Genomic DNA, 14,787 nt, shown 5'->3' on the forward strand with positions numbered 1-14,787 from the left:
ATTGTTCTACCATTACGCAAAAGATGATACCGAATTACCGATAGCCTGAATGAATTGCATTTTAGTTCTTCCTTAATACATCAGATGTTGCTTAATTTGCGCAGGTAAACAGTAAACTGTTTGATTTACCGAAGTCTCTGTTTGATTTGATACGTAAAAATCAGGAAATACAAGCGACAGTTCCTAGGTTAACACAAAGCATAAATGAAAACGAAACAAAAATCACAACAAGCTAACACCACCAATGTATTTTGCATGTTTCAAAGATTTCCTTCGTACACGAACTGTTGCACAACAAACAAATTAATCATTGTCAGATCGACCCGTTTATCAGTGTCATGGCTGCTTTAAACAAAGAACCTCGTTTTAGAATTATGGAATACGAGTCTTGGTAAAATGGGTGAGCCAACCCGGGCTGGGGCAAAATAAAAGCCGCGGCAGATCGGCAATCGTCAATTCCAATTACGCATTATTTTGCAGCAATATTTACAGCGAATACAAATATACTGGTCAGTAAATATCTTGAAATATTAATGAAATTGGCAGATTAATAACTGTCAATATTTTGTTTTGACCTGGCCCGGTCATGCCTACCCATTTTACCAAGACTCATGGATGCTATAAATTGCTTGAAACACGCCTTTTCTGTCTTATTATTTTCGTAATAACTCAGATTTGAAACAGAATTAGCCCATTATTTTTGCAATTTATATGTTCCTTCCCATAAGGATGATTCATGTTAAATTACGTTGAATTTGCCTCAGTAGTTCTTGAGAAGAAGATTTTTTAAAATGCACCCCCTTCTTTTTTTTTTTTACAGTTTTGAGGTTTTCTCCGCTTTCAATGAAAAGTTTTCTTTCATTTCTGCAATTTATATTTATTTTTCCATAAGAATGCTTTGAGCCAAATTTGGTTGAATTTGGTGAAGTGGTTTTAGAGAAGAAGATCAAAATGTGAAAAGTTTACAGACGGACAGACAGACATACAGACAGACAGACAGACGGACAGACGGACGGACGGACAGACGGACGACGGACAAAATGTGATCAGAATAGCTCACTCGAGCTTTCAGCTCAGGTGAGCTAAAAACTAAAGAAGTATCTTTTGAGAGTACATATAAAACATCTTGAATAAGTGTGTGTAACAAAACACCAAGTGATATATTATTTTGTTTTTATCAGGTGCAAAAACATCTCACGACAATACATCATATAAATAGAGCATGTCTGAATTTCATCATCTCAAACTTTTTCCAAGAATTTAAGTATATACGTTTTTACCTTAAAATGAACAAATTGAGGCAATGCCACCTTAAATGCGTAATTAACCACCTAAAACATATAAAATGGGTTTTAACACAAGACACTGTTGCATTAAAATCAAGTACATTTTCGCATAGATAATTGAAATAAGATTAAAAAAAAAATTTACAAAACACATTCATTCGTATCAAAAAATCACAGATCATGTGTGGTTCTCTTTATCCAACAAAACACATATCTATTTGGGTGGATTTTGTTTTTATGTGTTTTGTTTTTGTAATGTACTGATTTTTTTTAGGGGGGGGGGGGTTTGGGGGGTGGGGGGGTTAATAGTGTTAAATCATAAGAATTCATGGTGGCTTAGTTTTCATGATATTCATGGATAACCTTTTCCCGAATTTAAGTCCTCGACAAAAATTTTGAAATAAATATCTTTCTTACCGAAACTGAAAAACGACGATCAAAGAAATGACATCCCCAGAAACACCCCCAAAAATCACGAAAGTTGGCCCCACAAATTTGAATGATTGTACAGTATATGTCTGTATCTTTGATGAATTCAAAAGATACTCCGGTGATATTTACTCTGTGAATATAAAAATAATTTCCTAAGGGATTTAGAGACTGTGTAACAAATATAGACCTGTGTTTTGTATGCCTGGTACAAAATCCACAAGCATTCAAGTAACATATGCTTGAATCTAAATTCAGCTGGTTTTCTGATGTTTGACTGCAATATGTATTTAAAGTTATAACAGTTTTCATCAGATATTCAGGTGCATTTTTTAAACACCTTTTTGTCATAGCTAAGTCAGAATCAAAAACGTTTTTTGCCGGGCTATATTGGAAAGCAAATTGTCAATGGTACAGTTACTATAAGTAGCACTTCAAAAGTCAACTAAAAACCAGTCCGCATCAAAGAAAAACCTTGTGCTATTCCAAATAGTAACATGAGGTGTTATGTTTTGTCAAATGCATTGGGTGTCATTGGTTAAATGAGGAGTGTTTGTTGTCGCTGTTATTTTGATTTTATAGAAAAAAGTTTTAAAACAAGACTATGCATTCTGGACACATATACAATGCTCATTTCATAACGCTTGTTTCAAATTTCAATGCACTGTTGAATTGTTCTACTAGACTACTAGACAGACATATTTTTGTGATAGCTTATACAAAATGTAGTCGCTCTCTGACACTTTACGGATAATAAAGGCACATGAGAGAGAGAGAGAGAGAGAGAGAGAGATTGCCAGTCTTTATTTCTCAATATACATAATGAAGGATCAAAAGAGCTTGGCTTTCAGTACTTCAATACTTTGATTTTAAATAGTGCCGAATAGTGAATTTGGGAGGAACTTAAAGAAAAAAAAAATAATAAAAGAATGTTATTACAATTTATCTTTAAAGTCCTTGAATTTCTAGATCTATAACAGATGTTTAATAACAGTTTGGCCAAAAAATGGATTGACGTCTAAATTGTTTCACTCATATAATGAGACTCCTTCATATCTAATAGAAATCAATATCATTTTCATATATGAAAGGAAATAAAAACATTACATTGATACCTTGCCATTTGACCACCAATTCCAGAGTCAATAGAATTTAATATAAACTTGTAATGTAATACAATGATGGCAGTTTCATTACTGTAGCGCGCTAGCGAGTATTATTGAAATTTTGCGTAAATAAACTCTAGCACATATATTGTATGGCTGTGTTGGTGTGCAATACCTTGTTGAAAAGATTGGAAGAAATTTAAAAAAGTATAGTTAGAATCATCAAGCATGTAATACGAGATTAAAAGCGTAGTAATACAATGATGACACATCCTGTCCTATTCCTAACAGGTAAGGTAATTGGTGAACAAAGCCTAAAGATATATATTTTATATAGTTTAGGAAATACACACCCTGGACTGCACGATTCAGCTTACAACAGAACTCAAACTGAACAAGTTAAGTTAAAGTTTATTGTCAAATTCTCTTGATCAATTAATTGTCTTGATGTGTTGATGTTTTTCAAGGAAACACCGAACTTAATAGCAGACCTGTAAAATATGTATGTATTCCATTAAATTACGAGATAACTGTGTATTACTTCGTACTGCACAAATGTTTACCCCTCTGGATAGGAAACTGTGTTTGGTTATAGTTCTGTTGTATTAATGTAGGCATCAATCAAGCACTGTTTGTTGATTTAAAAAAAAAACCCACACATATCGGTATTTTAGAGGCTTATAAGTCATGTGAGGGCTTAGACGACCCTAATGCATAAATTGAACGACTAGCTACATAAACCAATGAATAGGAAAATACAATAAAAAATGGACCAATAACAATATTTTATCGACGATCAAGTATATTCGGAAGTCTTTGTTTAGATAATAAATATACGGAGGCAATTTGAGAAAAGAGGTTCTAACTAATTGCACATCAAGTGCATATGCACATATAACAGTAACCCCAATATTCTATCTAGCGACCTCCAAATACTCTTATATCGATGGACGAAATATTGTTTCCACATAAAATAAAACGGGTTCCGTAGATATTCACTCATAAGCTATTCTTCTGCTACGAGAATAAAACCCCGTTAATTAGTACGTACAATTCTATGTTAATATGTCATTAATCCAGATAGTAAAAAGTATTTTCAAAAAGTGATACTTATATAGGATCCCTCATGATTTGCGATAATTTATGATTTTAATCCAACGAGTTGTGGGTTTTCTATCCCCGAGCCTTGGCGATTCTTTTTTTCACATGTTTTACCAAGTATTTTGTTAATCTGAACTTTTTCTGTAAAATTTCAATTGTGCGCCGCACAACACATTGTCTACAAGACGTCAACAACTTTATGCATGGAAAAAAGTTCTTAGAAGGATAACAAACAAACATTTCATTTTCGAACATTTTATGAATTCATGAAATATAATTGAAACAACATCTAAAGGCTTCACATTTGCAACTCAACACTTTTCAACTGAATTATTTATTTACTTTTTCATTCTACGGCAATCTACCGCCTAAACCTATGTAATGTTTAATTATGTCATCTAGGAACACACAATGTAATATCAAAAATTTATCCCATGAGTAATATCTACCGCATGTTGAGATAAACATGTGATAAAAAAAAGAATCTCATGATTTTGTTCCGTTTTAAATTCTCATTCTATGCTGTACATTTGCTTTTTTATTCTTTGACAGCTAAAGTATCTCGAGTTATTTTATTTTGTATCAAGAGCGGTGGATGGTCTTGGTCAATTTTAGACTATATTATTGGTTTAAAAACAAGAGGAGCTCTGTATAATCATATAGGGAAACGTTCAGATTTTAAAGCTCAAAGAAAGTTTAATAAAAGTTTATAGCTAAAAAAAATTTCTAAAAAAAATAAGGTAAAGGACTATATATGGTTTGAGCCTAAAATGGCCCCCTTAAATGAACATTGTTATTTTACTGTAATTCTTTGTTCGATTTGAACAAATATACATTCGAAGTTTTTTCATAATTTTTTTTTTATCTTAGTGCCCACAATTTAAAATTATGACATCATAAAGTTTACCTTTTCCCGCCATTTTCGCATTTTTATCATAAAACGGCTTGTTTTGAAGCAGTTTCTCTATAAGCAAACATTGAGCGACTGCTTGAACAAACAAAATATTTTCACCAAAGATGTATCTTTTCAGAACTTATAAGTGGGAAAAAGTTCGTTCTTGTTAAAAGAGTCGCTCTTTATTTCCGATTCGAAAAAAGATAAGAAAAATGTCAATTTTTGACTGATTTTGATTGAATATTAAAAATAGCGTCACTTTTGACGTCATATACTGCCAGTGAGTGCAAATAAATCAAATAAATAGGTAAAAAACATATTTTATGTCAACTTTTTTATAAAATAACACGACAAATTAATGTACCTGAATCACTTTAAAATTAGCGATGGGGCAAAATTTGACTAATATCATATATAGTTCTTTAATGGCTAATTGGCTAGACACCAAGCTTCCCTTTGGTTGATAAGAATTAACACTGCATACATTTTAATTACGTAACAAACTAGATACACCAATACCAGTTATTTCTATAGTATTTGAAGTGTAGGTTGTAAGGTGCTAAAATGAGCTGAAAAAATTCAAGTAAAATGACCTTAAAGACTTTTAATTTAATTACATCTATCTATCCTCTCATGAAAAAAGAACAAGACTTGATGTCAACTCCATCTTATTAATCATGTGAAAATAAAATGTAACACATTGAGAAGGTCTGTTAAAAGGGCAATGGATATATAAACTTATTTTAAACCATATGATATGAATGCGCTTAAAAACTTTATGTTTACAATTAATGTCGTGTTTGATCATTAAGCTTAGCATAAATACAATTAAAACTAGAAAACATTGAGATGGTGACCATCTCAAAGGGACCCGCTTAAATAATGGATATTAGGATGAAAAGCATTTCAGAGAATTTTTCTTTGACCTTGACCTATAACTTAGAAATTTTCCAACTGACTCAAAACTTTTAATTCAATCACATTACACCTAACAAACACTGTTAGGATTTGTTCGGACGAGGTAAATTTTGTTCGGACTAATAAGTTATTTGTTCGTTCGGACAAATAAGATTTTTTGGTCTGAATAAGTTTAGTATTATAAGAGAGAGAGAGAGAGAGAGAGAGAGAGAGAGAGAGAGAGAGAGAGAGATATCATATATAGATTTCATAATTATAGATACGCTGATGTGATTTTACTAATTCATGCACAGATTCGGGAATATATCCCGATAAGGGGGGGGGGGGGGGTTAAGATATTTTTACCCCCCCCCCCCCACACACACACTATTCTTGAGATCATGAGATGCATCCTCTGAAGATGCCCATTCTATGCAACGCAGTTTTTTCTTAATTAAGTAACTAACAAAAAATAAATTGCGCTGTGCCATAGCAAATTATATTACTCCCGCCATTTATCGACATGCAAAATTTGACAGATTTTGAGACGAGCTTATATTCTGGCAGCAAAATATGCAATATGCCAGATATTGTATAAATGCAAGGGAATCGAAAGATATTTCATATTGTGGCAGCGAAATTGATCGATACGTGCGTGGGGGGTAAAGGGGGGGGGGGGGGCGTTGAAACAGATTCAAGTTGTTATTCTAAGTTATTCTTGAATTTGATAATTTATTGTATCGCTCATTTGATATACCAATATTTAAAAAACCAAGCAAAGGTGTATTTCATCTTTATTTCTTACCTTTGACGTAATATGTGTATCAACATAACGCAACTCACATTTATATTTAGGGGTGTTGTTTAAGTTTTCAAATTCGGATTGTTCAATGTAATGAGTACAAATTGTTCTAAACACTAAAAGTATTTATGAAATGAATTATTATTGACAAAACATTCAATATTTTTACTTTATTATGGAATAAGGCTAAAACAAAAATAGCCAAACAGATGAAATTCGGACTAAATTTGCAGATTTTGTATTCTGCTAAAAAAAATTTTGGCAGTACTCTAATATTTAAAGTTAGCATTTTATATTTTAGTCTATGTAATTTTGTATGTTTCTGTCGGTTTTATTTCATTTTTTCATTAAAATAATATTATCGCACGAATTGCAAAAATATTGAAAAATGCTAAAAAACGATAAAAGACACCATATCTCAAAATTTTGATCATTGACCTCATATATATTTTACGCCAACAGAATAAGGTCAAAACAAGTAGTTCGATGTCATAAATGTTTTTGTATTATCATCATTCAATTTTTTGTAAAATTGGATCAAAAATTGGTAGGGATTTGAAAACTGATGGAGGAAATTCGGACTGGATTATTTTTTAAAAATGGTTTCTGAAATATTGATGCTTTGTACTTAAGTAGTGTCAATACCATTCATGAACTGTATCCTATTTTTCAAAGTGTTTTATTATTTGTAATATTTTTATAATTAAGAAATTCTCAATCGTAGTGTAAATTTTATGGGATTTTTCTTGATTTTTCAATAAATATTCAATGGCCATTAAATCAAAAAGCAAGTCATTGACCTACTTTTCTGAAAGTGAAAAACAACAATACAAGCAAAGGTCTATAACACACAAAAGATGGTTTGTTATTATCATCAGTGGATTTCTTTTTCATTCTGAGTAAACGTCATCCTTTAGAAGTTTATGTGCATCAAACGTACCCCATAGAAATTTTTTTCTTAAAGCACTATATGCGGTATTACATGTATGCATTTTTTTCCCCCAAAATTTAAGTTTTATAACAAGCTTTAAAAATAAGATGGACGATAGTTAAAATCATACAAGTTAACCTTTTTTTAAAAAAGCTTACCGTCTTTAGAACAAACCCTAAACAGCAATTAGTTATCAAGGATAGTTTAATTTTTTTTTTATAAATGTCACCTTCCTCTACATAGCATCGCGAGTGGATTTATCCAAACATTTTTGGGCTTGGGGTAAAATGCTGACGATGGACCCTCCACTTTGGAGGGTCCAAAGTGGAGGGGGTGGAGCTTGGTGTGTCAATCTTAATTCAGAGTCCGTTTGATCTGTCATTCCAATTTCATCATGCATCTAATAGATAAAACATATGGGTTGATTATTAGAAGTTTAAAAGGGGGGGTCCTATCATTTAGTGATTTTGGCAACTTCAAATGAACTTTATCAGGATACATTAATTAATCTATGTTTGTGTAACAATTATTCTGAGTCCAGTGAAACTGGGAACAGGAAAATAACTCACCTCAATGTTGAGAGATTTATTTTTTTACCTCGAGTAACAAATGTTAATAAATCTAAAAGAACATTATCCATTGACTGTCATTATTAATTTCAACAATTACACAGATATAAACTCCATTTTTTTTTCATGATATTCATTGTATATAATGAGCAAATATGAATTAGGGGAGGGGAGTTTTATGTGCCTGTGTTTAAAAGTCATATAAATAAAACAATGTTGTGGCCCATTCTGTTTCTGATAACATTATTGGAATGACAGATCAAACGGACTCTTTATTAAGATTGACACACCAATATCCACCCCCCCCCACTCTTGACCCTCCAAAATGGAGGGTCCATCGTCAGCATTTTACCCCAAGCCACATTTTGGTGTCGTGTGTCGTTTAAGCCTGCGTGTCTAAAATTGAGAACTGTGTACCTGAGCTTGTAAGTTTAGATCGACTATAGGGTGAAAGAAATCATAGGTGGGGTCGTAGACTCGCATTATTTTGATAAAATCAAAGTTATACCACTGCATTTATCTATCTAAGGTGCAAATAACTTTACAAATATAAGGCATACCGCATCAATTTTTTTTTTACATTTTGGTATAAATATTTGAATAAACAATGCTAAAAGAAAAACAAATAATTTCAATAGATATTGTAGAATGTTACTTTCAACTAGTTTGACCTGAAAACCAAAGGCTGAATTTCACATTCATAGCAATTTGTGTTTTTTCGTTTTCTCACTTTTTAAGATTTGAAATCTACGAAATTTGTTAAGTCGTACGTGAAAAAGATCACCAGAAAATTATCTCCCTTGCGCCGAACAGTATTTCAACCAATGAAATAAATGTAAATTTTCACGTCATGTGTTTTCAACCAATCACAAAGGCAAGGAAGTGCACAACCCGGAGACTGTAAATTATTTCAACTCTTTATACCGTCTTCCAAGGAAGACGGTAATTAAAAATAAGGGTGTAAAAGGTTATCACCAGAAAGACGTCATAATGTAGATATGACGTCATGAAGATTTCCTTATTTTGATGAAATGATGTTTTGTAGCAAAATATGGCTGTTTTCCAATGGTTTTTCGACTGGGAAACATAGTAAAGTCCACTTAAGTAGGTCTAAGATCAACTCCCCTTGGCAAACATCTAGATATCCCTTTAACCCCCCCCCCCCCTTTTAAACATTTTCTGGATCCGTGCAGCATGCGCATGTATACAGTATAAGCACCAATTATGTCCACGTAAATTTGATTCGACTTATCAATCTCTGTTGAACTTCCAAGACGTTCAAAATTCCTTAAATGGATTCCCGTGAATCGTGTGCTTACATATTATATACTTTTTCATATTTCATAAAATATATGAGATTAGTTGTTTCTAACTTACAACTTGTAATTGATCATCAAAGCTAAAGAACGGTGTTTCTTTAATGTCAGACCTATGTAACCGATGGTTTGTTGATTGTCAAAACACACCAGAAACATGTAATATACCCCACTTTTGACCGTGTAAACAATAAAGTTAAATGGTCACGATTTTGGTCAAATTTTTTTTTTGTGTTATTATCTAAATTCTTAAAGAATGCATTTCAAATGATCAAATAAAATTTGAGAGTCAGTCGTAGAGTTATAAGCAAGATACAGGGCTTACAATTCTTTGTCATGTAAACAAGGCTCGTGCCCTGTTTTTGTTTACATACGTTCAATATACCAGTAAAAAATCTGTTTCAAGCTGATTTGTCTATCTTCTCATTCATTTTAAGCATAAATAAACAGTTCCTAAGGTTTTACACATTCATTTTAAGTCTAAAACTGGAATTTTTTACATCAACATTTAAAATGTAAACAAAAGCTTTGTTTACATTGTAATGAATTGTTGGCTCTGTAACTCGCTTATAACTCAGCGAATGAACCTCAAATTCTGGATGCCAACTAAAAATGTTTTGATAATTCGTGACCATGCCCCTTTAACACTTCGCCGCTCCATTGAACAAAAGTCGCATTTATCATCGTCGCTCCAATTAATACAGACTGCAGTTATTTTTTGGCAAAATTATTGGGACAGAGACCGCCTCTGCCGCCCCTGTTACAACATCCTTGAAATATCAGTGACTAATACATGTATAACATTTAGGAGCTATCATTTGAAGGAAAAACGACATTCAAGCAAATGTCCAGAAGGAGGGGGTGCTTGATCACAGACCCTCTCCCTCTTTCTCATATACATTATTGCCAGATCAGATAGTCTTGTAAATTACTCATCAAAAATTCTGTTTTTACATACAAATATAACTTATTAGTCCGAACTAAAAGCTAATTCGTCCGAACAAATCCTAATTCGTCGAACAAATAACTTATTTGTCCGAAAAAACAACTTAATTTTTAGAACAAATGGCTATTTCGTCCGAACAAATCATAATCCGTTCGAACAAATCCTAATCCGTCCGAACAAATAACTTATTCGTCCGAACAAATACCTAATTCGTCCGAACAAATCCTAATTCGTCCGGACAAATACCTAATTCGTCCGAACAAATCCTAATTCGTCCGAACAAATAAGATTTTTTTTTTTCATGTAAACATTCCACGCCGCCGTAAGATGGCACATTTTTTCGTAAGTCGTCTTAAAATTGTTTCTGCTGGCAGTTTCGAAAATTATCGACGTTTACACGATCATACATAAAAGACGTTTACTTCACGATGACAAAAGATACGATATCACTTAAAAACCTACTACAGAATATGATGAATATTGGACATGAGAGACGTGATCAAATCAAAAGAGTTAAGCTAGATAATATGTATAAATGAAAGAAACAAAGGCGATAAGACAATTTCATTCGTATGACCTTATATCCTGAATGATTATAATTTAATGATAATTTATTCACCCAAAAGCTATTTATAACGTTTTTTAAATAATGTACAAGGTATTGACCTCAAAACTGTCCTATATAGATGTGTATAGGTTACAATGTTTTCCTGGACATTTTTGCATCACTAAATATAACTGCTCTAATGGATTGATATTAATGAGCAATTACAGAACTCATTGTTTCAAACGTTTTAAATTGTTAAAGCTGTTAATATAAATAAAATAACTACGTCAATTTTACAATTTTACAATAGAACTCTTATTCATCATTCCAAGAATGTGTAATTCAAGCAGAAACTTCAATGTGCAACGCTGTCTGAGATTCTGTGGTTTTCAGAAAGTTTAAAGGAAATCTCTGTCAGGATTTTCTTAGATCCATTTCTTTTATATCTTTCCTGTAGAATATAATATTTGAATGTAACAATACTTTATACGCAGATGCATCTCTAACAATTACATGCAAGAGACATGGTGATGTACAACTTTTGATGACTGATCACTATTTATTAAACAAATTTCAGCTAGTTTGTTTTTATCAAGTTCTTTAATAGTTTTACTCCTCTCTCCATACGATTAATTTAATTAAGTTTGATATGCTTTGATTGAAACACTGGAGGCTCCTAATTCGTTTTAAATATGTGATGACTTACCGTATAACGGGTATTTTTTACTGCTGTGATTTTTTACGAATTTGTCTTAAAACAAAGCGATTTGAATATTTTATTTCATACGTAATATACACTTTACTTATTCCTATTAATCTGGGTATCGTCATTGATGTACACCATGCTCGTCTCAGTTCGATTTACCGGGAAAAAAAGAAAGCAACTCCATTTTGGGGTCCCATTTTCACTTGCATATTTGCCAATAGCGGCACGATCGGTATCGGTGTATTTCGTATATTTTCCCCTTTTCGGTGTTCTCTGTGGAGAATTAGTTGTAGAAACCGATTCATTTAAAGCAGTTATAACTTCCTTCGGAATCATATCACTAAGCGATCCATTTGGATTTGGCATTGCAGATACTGGTTTAAAATTGCTTCGTTTCCCCGCCATAGTTATTGACTAAGTGATTGAAATCTAGCTACTCACGTGGCATTATACGTAGTTTAAAAAAATACTCAAGACTGAATAGAATGATCTGAACTGTTATCACAGCGTGACCAAAGACACTGAAATATACCTACATGTACAGCCGTCAGGGACTGAGCTGAAGGCCATTAACATTACTCTCATACATACGATGTAGAAAGTCTACGTGCGGTGTTTTTATTTTTTATTTTTAACGTTTAATTTTTACGGATTTATAAAACACTCGCAAAAATTAGTAAAAATAAGCAGCACGTAAAAATACCCGTTATACGGTATTTAACATTTGTCCTATTAAGGTCGACCTGTAACTGTTCATATACTTATAGGTTCCATTCTTCAAACCATGAAACGTTTATCATGTAATCAAGAAAGAAAAATAGTTTTAAACTTTATTTATTACAGGCTTGTTACTTTTAACTCGGTAAATACGAATGATACTAATCAAGCCTATTGAACAAAAAAGGCTTTTCGAATACAAAAACAAGTACACACAAAACGAGAAATGCATAAAGTGAGGGGTCTTTATTATTCACTAACTAAGACACTTCTTAAACCTTCAAGATTACACACAATCGACATGTTTCTTATTTAAAAAGATGCTAAATGGTTTCAAATTTTATCGGTTTTGACGTTAAGTAATTTGTTAACAGGGTTTTCATTTGTTTATATTGAAGCAGTTTATTTTCCTACTGAGAACTTATACAGTGTGATTGTACTTAGAGATTGAGGGTCAGTGAATGAGAATTAAGGGAACATATAAAGAAAACGTTCGTTGAAAAGTCGCATACTACATATTGGACAGCTAACAGAACCCATTAACATCACCAAAGGGGTAAAACAATAATCTTAACAATAATCTTTCACCATTGCCGTTACTCTTAGCTGTCGATTGGATCATAAGCCAATGCACCATCACTGGGCGCAATAGAATCCAGTCGACATCATTCCTAATATAACTGAATGACCTGAATTTCGAATATCATATCGCCATTGAAATCACACATCCAGCTATGGATACAAGAAAATAAATCAAAAAAACAAGACAAGCATAACAAATTGGACTAGGAACATGCGGTGAGATGACCAAGGTGCTCAGGGCAAATATCACACAACTTAGCCTCGACAGAGGGAACATACCATTATTCAGGCAGCGAGGAAGATAGTATCGGATAATCTTACATGAAAATGAAAATAGAGCTAGGAAAAGCCAGAACGTTATTTTATCTAACGAGCAATATATATAACAGAACTAGTAGCAAGCTTAAAACTACGATGATACTCTTTAGTTCAAATACATGCATAAAACAATTTTCCTTCATGGATCAAAAACTTGTAGAAAAACTGAAAAGCTCATATTCTTTATCAACAGCTGTTTAAGCCGAATTATGGACATCAAATTTCGAGAAAAACAAAAGGAAGACATATGAAAGAAAACTTATTAACATTTAAGAGAGCTTGAAATTCGAAATAGGAGATGGTGATGGATTGACAACGCATATAGTAAGCCAATATTTCCCATTAATTAGTAGGCAGTCCAGTGGAACCCATAGGTGATAATACAGAGAGGAAGGACAGAAACCTAGGCGGGGAAATGTTCCAACAGAGATGTAAAAGAGAGTGTACAAGTGAAACCAATTGAAAAGAAAACAAGCGCTAGATAAAACAAATTATCATATGCTGTTCAGATACATATTATGATGAGTAAAATGTTTATAAATACATTAAGGCAATAAGGTTAAAAAAAAAATAGAACATCAAAATCAAGATAACATGTAGCAAGAGTAACTAATCAAACCTGCCTGATAAGTTAAAACAATTGAACACTAATAAGATATACCAATATCAAAATATAAAACAAAATTAATCTATTTATCATAACAAATTAAGATAAGATAGGTTAAGATAAAAGAATATGAAGATACACTCACAATGACACACCCTCACTCTCACGAAGAGATAAAGATATAACTTCAAAGGGGCGTGGTCAAATTTATTTTTATATTTGAAGTGTTTATAATCTTGAGAAATGCATTTCTAATGATATCCCAAAATATGATTGTCAGTAGTAGAGTTAAAAACAAGATGTGGAGCTCGTAATTCTTTGTCATGTAAACAAGGCTCATGACCTGTTTTTGTTTACATTGGTTCAATATACCGATAAAAGTTCTTTTTTAAGCTGACTTCTCTCTGTTCTTATTCGTTTTAAGCATACAAAATAGTTCCTAGCGTTTATCAAATTCGTTTTGGGTCTAAAACTAGATTTTTCTTTCTCCATTCAAAAATGTAAACAAAACTTTGTTTACATGACAAAGAATTGTGATTTCTGTATCTCGCATATAACATGAAGACTGACACTCAAATTTTGGTTGCCACTTAACCGAAGGTATTGTAAACATAAAAAAGAAGAATAATTTTTGGCCAAAATCGTGACAATGCCCCTTTAAAGTGAAAATCAAATAACACTGACAATGAAACAATAGTGAATTAACTATTAACACATTTAATTGTTAGTATTTATATAAAACAAATAAATGCTTTAAACTCCAGCTAAATATAGCTATACAGTTTGTAAAGGAATAAACCAAGAAATCAAAAATATGAATACTGCTATCTGTAATTTTAAAGAAAAAAAAAGGAAATTCCAAAAATTAGCTGTATATTGAATAACTAATTTTTATCACCACCTTATCTAATATAACGTTTAATAATCAAATAGAGTTCAAACTTTGGCTTCATTTAATTGCATCAATCACATTAAAGCAGTTACTACTCGACCTTCACAGCAAACAAAGCCCTCTCTCCAGTCCTGGACTCG

Source organism: Crassostrea angulata, chromosome 3, assembly GCF_025612915.1.
Source record: "Crassostrea angulata isolate pt1a10 chromosome 3, ASM2561291v2, whole genome shotgun sequence".
NCBI lineage: Eukaryota > Metazoa > Mollusca > Bivalvia > Ostreida > Ostreidae > Magallana > Magallana angulata.